Here is a 9,471-nt window from a genome sequence, read left to right on the forward strand (position 1 = left end):
ATCCTGGGAGGTGTGGGGGGGGGTGGGGGTGGGGAAGGGGATTTACCACCCCAAATATTTTGCCTTTGAAAAAATTTTTGAGTTTAGAGCTCATTGTCCAGGGTAAGACTTAGGTGACGAGTCGTGAAGATACCTCATGAGTCTTATGGCTCCAATCGTTGTTTGACTAGTAAGTTTGTAATGCCCCAATAGTACCTCTGGATGTCACACAGTGCTTAGGACCACAAGTGATCCCAAGAAAACCCTTATACTGACATAACTCGTGTGCAACTAAATAAGATACATTAATCTGAAAGAAATATATGGAAAAGAAGCCTTTACTAAGTAGGTTTAATTCAAAACTGTGTAAAATGATAATAACTATGGTTATACAAAACAAAACTAAAATCAAATACAACTCTACTGACTATCTATGAAGCCTCTACCAATACAAACTATAGGTAGCCAGGACATAACCCCGAGCTATCCCTGATCAACACAACTGAATAATAAAACAAGATGCTACTCAAACTATATTTGAATCGGTCCCTAGAATTAAAAGGGCTCATCACCTACTGTCTGAAAGCTGCACACTTTCTGATTATGATGTGTGGGCTATAACTGGTACCTACATTATGAGATAATGTAGCACGTAGATATATATGTGAATCAGTACTTTTGTAATGTATCGAGCATGTGGCGATTAATGCATAATTAAAAATAATAACTCAATGTTCATATAAACTTGTAGAGAGTGCATGCTAAGTGTAAATGACTCACCTTTGGCTTTAATTAATCAAAACTGTGAAATAATAAACATGAGTGATAAAGCATAATGATAAACTGTGTGAGCCATAACACTTAGTTCTAGAAGCTTTACTTTTAAACTTTCTTAGAGAGGTTCTTCTAACCGACATACACAATATGATCTATCATGGAGTCCAGCATCTTACCTGCGGTGGGGAGAGCTCATGTTGGGAAAAGTTGTACTACCCTTGCCATCGGAATAGGACCTAAACTAAGTGATCACTATCTATAACTTCATCCATATTGGGAATAAGCTGAACCTACGTTAGCTCATAGTTCCGGGGCATATGACTTTGGACGCATGCCTCGGTAATAAATACTACTCCCTTACTTATATACTCATACATTAGGAAATCCACCTTAAAGTAGAATAAGGGTTTATAATGTAAACCAGATATGCTTCTCTTTACTTTAAGTTATAATCAAGATAAACAAATGTGGATTCCATCTCTTATCTGAGGATCAAAAGATCAATTCTTTCTTTACATCTTGAAATAAGCTTGTCATAGAATGCTTAAAAGCATACTCTTTTTGATATCTCAACACTTATACTTAGGGCTTAAAATCCATGCTTTAAACACATGGTAATTCATACCAAAACTTCATGCTCAATATAACTCTTGAAATACTTCAACAAAAACAAGTCAAGATAGTGCAATCTCATTCATAATATAAATCTTATAAGTTAAAAACATAAACATAAGCACTTCTTGATATACTTGAAACTTTAAATCTCATGATAATCACACGCTTCTATAATATAGAAACTTGGGTATGAACCCTACTTCAAAGAAAGTAAATAGAAATATTAAAATAATGCAATTTAGGCACAAGGGTGAAAGGATACCCTTGTTCATAACCTCACATACCTTCATAGACTTTACTTGGTGTAGAAAATTGTAATGCCCCATAAAATCCTCTTCTAGTCTGAGCCTTAGAGCGTATTTGGTAAAGCGAAAATCTAAGTCTAAATGTTTCAGAAATATCATCCCAAGTATGAAATACTTTGAATCGTGTGGGAATCTATTTGAGCATGAATTAAGACCATAGAGGTCCCCTAACTCAAGGACGAGTAAAGCTTTTCTATAGATAAAGTTTTAGTGACCGTCAAAATTTGGGTCAAAATCAATCGATCATAACACCTTGTATATATCAAATTAGAGGACCTACTATATATCAAATTAAATCTCTTTGAATTATCTTTCCAATGATATCAATTTTATCAAAAATCGACATCGGAGAAAAGCATTATTCTCATTTTACTCCAGCATGTCTGGCTGGAAAACTGGTGACGACAATTGGGACAAGCCGTCATGCTCATGATGGCCTATCACCAATGTCGTCATACCTGGGAAGATTTTTAACCCTGGTGATGACATTTTGTGACAAGTCGTCATGCCCGTGATGGTCTATCACTAATGTCGTCAACCTTAACCAGAAACTCAAAATTTCACCCTTTTGTGACGATAATTCGTGATGGCCTATCACTAACTTGACGGCTTGTCACAGATGTCATCAACTATTTTTTCAGTAATTTAAGGATGTTTTTACAAGGGTATTTTGGTCATTTTCCACCTTTTTTAAGTAACTATAAATATGAGAACCCTCATTCAAACCCTAATTTTTCCATTTCTCTTCCAATTCTTTTAAGAGAAAATATCTAGGGTTTCAACTCAAGAACCCTAATCTTCCAAAAATTCATTCGTAATTCTTCAAGATTTCTTCAAGAATCAAGTTCCTCATAGTGTGGGCTTTAATAATTATTTATTACAAGTGCGGATGGAGTCTCAAGCATTAGAATTCATCCAATTTCAATGATTTAAGGTATGTAGATGTTGATTCTTGGGTCCCTTTCATCCAAGAAGCTCAAAAACCCTTTTCAAAACTCAACGATTTTTATGTTTATGAGTTGTTAATGATTTTTATGAGTCAAAAATGATGTTCAATGTGTTGTTGAGTTTTGATTCATGTTTGTTTACAAGATTTATGAGCCTTAACCCTAGTAGGTGGAATCCATGTGATATTTGTGATGAATCATCCTTATGTTGCTTTCTATGTGATGTGTTCATGTCAAATGAGTGTAGAAATGGTTGAATAAGAAAAGCATGCTCCCCCTAGGTTTAATAAAGATCTTAGGTAAAGCATAAGGGCCATTGTAGCATGTTGAAGATGAAACCCCAAATTGCGAGTTAGTTTATGCATGCCTAGTGTTTGATAAAATGCCCAAGTGAATGAATTATTCCACGATAGTATGAAATTTTCTCAAGCCATGTGATATCAAAACACATGTCAAGACTGATATAGGTATGAAATAGTTGAGGTAAAACCTTTTTGAATGGAGTACTATCTAGTAGCATGTTCCCCCTACATTATTAAATGATTATGATTCTGAGATGCTTAAAGTGACCCTTCGGCGACTGTGAAAATTCTTTATTAATTATGATGATGCTTTAATGATTGTGAGATGCTTTAATGATTGTGATGATACATGAAGTATTGTGATGATGAATGGGTGATTGTGATGATATATGAATGATCGTGATGATGAATGAATGATTATGCTTTACTTTTATGTTATCGAGTCTTGGGGGTATTTATACCTGACAATAGAGCTATTGTTTAGAGCCCATGTCAGTTTCTCGATAATTCTAGTCGAGCCATGATTCTCAAAACTCAGTGAACTATAGAAATCTGTATCCTCAGACAAGTGCAGAACTTAAGAAAGCTCAATAATCTCAGTTATCTCTATAATCTCTATATCGCTAGTAATCTAGCCTCAGCCCTATAATCAGCTCAGATCTAATAGTATTCAAGTAATTCAATTATAATCTCAGAAGTGATTCGAGTAATCTATTCAAGCTCTGTATCATCAGTTAGATACCATGATTCGATACCTTTCCATCAGATATGGAACTAAGTAATCTTTGCGTAACTCAGTTAGATCTTTTGAGAAACATTATCAGTATCAAATTCAGTTTATTTGTATTTCAGTTAAGATTTTAGTTCAGAGTCTTTTAGTTATGAGTAGAAATTAGCACCGAGCGAGGGAAGAGATAACAGCTCCCCATCAGAGAGGCCGAGTCATTAGGAACAATCCCTGAACTCCCGAACTGCGTAGCTAGCATAGGATGTAAGAGTATCCCGTCAGTAGAGGCTGTCACCATCAGAGAGGTTTGATTAGTATATTTCCTCAGGCTGACTTCCTATGAGGGTCATCCCATTAGTGAGGCTTGACCAAAGAGGTCTTTACCTGTGGCACGATAGTGACACCCTTCCAGATTGGGTTACAGGTTGGACCCCACCTATGGTAGGTTGGAGCATATTGGTTAAGTAACTACTTCCCACAGTTGTAGTTTCAGTATCAATCTTTAGAAAGCAGGACTGTGTGGTACAGTTGTTTATCTCAGTGAAGAATTCAGATAGTTCCATTGATTCATGGACCATCCCGTCAGATAGGCTTAGTCTTATATACAGATATTTATTATCATATCTAGAGATCTCCAGTCAGATATGCTTGATCTCAGTCTTAGATTCTGTTGAGGATTCTTATTATCATATCTAGAGATCTCCCATCAGAAAGGCTTGATCTCCATCCCAGATTCTATTGAGTATTCTTGTTGTCAAATTTGGACATGATCGTACTTTTTATCATTGATAATCGCTTTAGGAGTAATCCGTTAGAAAATTTGATCTCTAATTCTGTCAGTCGAAAGAAGTAAGCTCAGAATTTTGTCCTTGATGTGAGTATGTCTAGACTCACAGTTATCAGTATTAGATGAGTCAGTGATTCAGTATCTCAGTGTTAGTAGTGAGTTTAGTCTGCAGTAAAGTGGTATCTGAGTTTCATTATCTAGAGTTACGATGATTCTGTTCATGGTCTGTGTTTTCATATATGTGCTCTCATATGACATCTTCATGATTATTCAGTTTAGATATTATGCATGCATGAGCCCTTGCATTAGCCTACCTCGTCTACATACTCGGTACATTCCTGTACTGATGCATTTAAGCTATGGTGTTTTATTTGACACCATAGGTTCAGAGGCACAGGATCCAGAGTATCCTCAGCAGTTCAGTCCCAGTCGGCAGCAGTAGCATGAGTCCTCTTCTTTTGAGGACAAATATCAATTTACTATTATTGCTTCAGAATTTGTTTACTTTTAGTTGAGGGAGTTAGTTGGGGACCTATCCCATCAAATTCGCAGTTCTAATAGTTTAGAGGTTTTTCAGATGGATGTATTAGTATTCAGTTTTTTCTGTATTATGAGTATTTATAGATGTGTTGAACCTTTTGGCTAGTTTCTATATTTATTTCAGATATTATGCAGTGTACAGGTACAAATATCAGTAAAGGGTTAGGTCCTTCGGGGTCATAAGAACCGTGTGATGTCTTGGGATGGTATCTCGGGGCGTTACAAACTTGGTACTAGAGCCTAAGGTTCAAGAGTGTCCTAGGGAGTCTTAAAATCCGCATCTAGTAGAGTTTTATGCATGGGTGTGTAGAGCACAACATTTATGTACAAGAGGCTATGGGATGTTCTTAGGATCAGTTCCTCTTTTTCAGTGATCATTTCGTACGAGTGAGCATGAGCTCATATTGATCCTCAGTCTAATTCAAATATTTCTTCCAATTACAGAGTATGCCTCCTCGCAAAGATTTTGTCCATGGGGTTGATGATCAGCCCCCACAGTTAGTAGATCCTGAGAATGAGAGTGTGTCATATGCAGAGTTTTGGGTAACTTTTCAAGCATTAGCCCAAGCTGCGACTAGTGTTCAGGGGAACAGTTAGACGCAGCCCCACCTCAACAAGATAGGACTCATCCACAGTTAGAATCAGAAGTTTCATGAAAATAAACCCGATCAAATTCTTTGGGTCAGTAGTAGGTAAGGACCCATAGCTTTATCTAGAGGAGGTGAAGAAGATCACCCAAATTATGCATATTTCTGAGAAGGAGAATATTGAGTTAGCATATTATTGGATGAATGATGCTGCTCATGATTGGGGAGTGACGTGGGAGAAGAGTAGAGGGGAGAATGCAGCTCCTGTGACTTGGCTAGAGTTTCAGAGTGCCTTTCTAGATAGGTTTTTCCCGCTAGAGTTGAGAGAGGCTAAGGTAAAAGAGTTCATGAACCTAAGGAAAGGTTCTATGACCGTGAAAGAGTATGTGTAAGTTTGTGACTGGTGTATCCAGGTTAGTGTTGAAAGAGTGTAGAGCTGCTATGCTCAATAGATATATAAATCTTTTTAGGCTAATAATTCATGAGCAGGAGATTGAGGCATATAGGATGAAGGAGAGAGAGAGTGAGTAAAAGAGCCAAGACAGGTAGTCATGGTTTCTCGCAGTCAGGGTCTCAATGAGGTAGTAGTTCTCAGTATGGTCGGAGATTTTTAGTTCCATCTCCATCTTCAGCTAGTGTACCCACACCTGTGTTTGGGGTTGTCAGATCTGAGGGAGAGTCAAGCTTCAAAGCTTAAAGTAGTACTAGTGGTGTTCGTACCCATCCGCATTGTGGAGAGTGTGGCAGGTACCCCCAAGTTGTGTGTAGAGCCGGTAGTGATGTGTGTTTTGGTTGTGGTGAGCCAGCCCATAGAATGTGAGAATGAAGAGTGCTGACTCAGAGGGGTAGACTTCATGAGCTTCAGGCTCACCTTGCTAGGGAAAGATCCCCTGAAATAGACCCGGGTATGTTATGAGCCCTTTATCTTTATGACATGCATTGATAGATCCTTTGCTCCCATTTTGAGCTTATATGTTATCATGAGTCATGCATGAGTTTCAGATCTTGATCGGTCAATCATGACCCAGTCTGTAGGTTCCCCGCGCACCGCCCCAGTATTTCAGTGAAGTGTGTTTACAAGGACATAGAGTCCCAAGGGGGAGATACCCCATAGTATTATGATGTTACATACCAATAGATTCATCTCGATGTATGTTCAGATTTTCTTTATGAAGTTAGCATCAGTCGTTATTGAATTGTCAATTGGTGCTTTCAAAAGTCAGCTTAGCTGGACATTCATGCATTAGATATGCGCATTTAGTAGAAATGAGTTCAAGTTGTCAGTGTGTGATCAGTCATGCATTCTTGAGATCAGCCCAGTTATGATTCCATGCATCAGATATGTATGTGTGATATGAGAATTCAGCTATGAGTATCATTAGTCGAGTATTACATGCACCAGATATGAATCTTTCCCTGTATGAGAACTAAGTATGTCAGTCCTTCCAGTTACGTAAGCATGCCTTGAAATGTTTTCATCTCTTAAGTAGGTTCTGTTGATCCATATTTTCAGTCTATCAAGAGACATTCGAGGAAAAATGTTCTCAAGGGGGAGATAATGTAATGCCCCACAAAATCCTCTTCCAGTCTGAGCCTTAAAGTGTATTTTGTGAAGCAAAAATTTGAGTCTAAATGTTTTAGAAATATCTTCCCAAGTATGAAATACTTTTAATCATTTGTGAATCTATTTTAGCATGAATTAGGATCACAGAGTTCCCCAAACTCAAAGACGAGTTGAAAGCTTTCCTATCGTTCAAGATTTAGTGACCGTCAAAATTTGGGTTAATTCAATCGACCATAACTCCTTGTATATACCTAATTAGAGGACCTACTATATATCAAATGAAATCTCTTTGAATTGTCTTTCCACCGATACCAATTTTGTCAAAAAATAATATCGAGCAAAGAGTTATGCCTATTTTACTCCAGCATGTCTGTCTAGAAGACTGGTGATGACAATTGTGCGTGACGGCCTATCACCAATGTCGTTAGACCTGGGCAGATTTCTAACCGTGGTGATGACATTTTATGACAAGCCATCATGCCCGTGATGGCCTATCACCAATGTTGTCAACCTTAACCAGAAACTCAAAATTTTACCCTTTTGTGACGACAATTTGTGACGGTGTATCACTAACTTGACAGCTTGTCAAGGATGTCGTCAGCTATTTTTTTCATCAATTTAACGACATTTTTGCAAGGCTATTTTGTTCATTTCCCACCTTTTGGAAGCCTCTATAAATATGAGAACCCTCATTCAAACCCTAATTTCTCCATTTCTCTTCCAATTCTCTTAAGAGAAAATATCTAGGATTTCAACTCAAGAACCCTAATCTTCCAAAAATTGATCCATAATTCTTCAAGATTTCTTCAAGAATAAAGTTCCTCATAGTGTGGGCTTTAAGAATTATTTATTACAAGTGCGGATGGAGTCTCAAGCATTAGAATTCATCCAATTTCGAAGGTTAAGGTATGTAGATATTGATTCATGGGTCCCTTTCATCCAAGAAGCTCAAGAACCCTTTTCAAAACTCAAAGATTTTTATGTTTATGAGTTTTTAATGACTTGTATGAGTAGAAATTGATTTTCCATGTGTTGTTGAGTTTTGATTCATGTTTGTTTACAAGATTCATGAGCCTTAACCCTAGTAGGTGGAATCCATGTGATATTTGTGATGAATCTTCCTTATGTTTCTTTCTATGTGATGTGTTCATGTCAAATGGGTGTACAAATGGTTGAATAAGTGAAGCATGTTCCCCCTAGGTTTGATAAAGAGCTTAGGTTAAACATAAGGGCCATTATAGCATGTTGAAGAAGAAACCCCAAATTGTGAGTTAGTTTATGCATTCCTAGTATTTGATAAAATGCCCAAGTGAATGAATTATTCCATGATAGTATGAAGTTTTCTCAAGCCATACGATATCAAAACATATGTCAAGACTAATATAGGTATGAAATAGTTGAGGTAAAACCTTGATGAATGGAGTACGATCTAGTAGCATGTTTCCCCTACGTTATTATATGATTATCATTTCGAGATGCTTAAAGTGACCCTTCGGCAACTATGAAAAGGCTTTAATGATTATGATGATGCTTTAATAATTATGAGATACTTTAATGATTGTGATGATACATGGATGATTGTGATGTTGAATGGGTGATTGTGATGATATATGAATGATCATGATGATGAAAGAATGATTATTCTTTACTTTTATTCTATCAAGTTCTGGGGGTATTTATACCCGACAATAAAGCTGTTGTATAGAACCCTTATCAGTTTCTCGATAATTCCAGTCAAGCTATGATTCTCAAAACTCAGTGAACTATAGAACTCTGTATCCTCAGACAAGTGTAGAACTTAAGAAAGTTCAATAATATAAGTTATCTCTGTAATCTTTGTATCGCTAGTAATCTAGCCTCAGCTCTGTAATCAGCTCAGATCTAATAGTATTCAAGTGATTCAATTCTAATCTCAGAAGCGATTCGAGTAATCTATTCAAGCTTTGTATTGTCAGTCAGATACCATGATTCAATAATTTTTTCTTCAGACGCAGAACTAAGTAGTCTCAGTGTACCTCAGTTAGATCTTTTGAAAAAAATAATCAGTATCAGATTCAGTTCAGAGTCTTTTTTGGGAGTAGAAACTAGCACCGAGCGAGGGAAGGGATGACGGCTCCCCGTTAGAGAGGCCGATTCATTAGGAGCAATCCCTGAACTCTAGAACTGCATAGACAGCACAGGATGTAGGAGTCTCCCATTAGTAGAGGCTGTCACTGTTAGAGAGGTTTGACTATTATATTACCTCAGGTCGACTTCTTGTAAGGGTCATCCCGTCAGAGAGGCTTGACCAGAGAGGTCTTTACCTGTTGCACGGTATTGAAACCCTTCTAGTTGGGATTAC

The sequence above is a fragment of the Capsicum annuum genome, chromosome 8, assembly GCF_002878395.1.
Source record: "Capsicum annuum cultivar UCD-10X-F1 chromosome 8, UCD10Xv1.1, whole genome shotgun sequence".
NCBI lineage: Eukaryota > Viridiplantae > Streptophyta > Magnoliopsida > Solanales > Solanaceae > Capsicum > Capsicum annuum.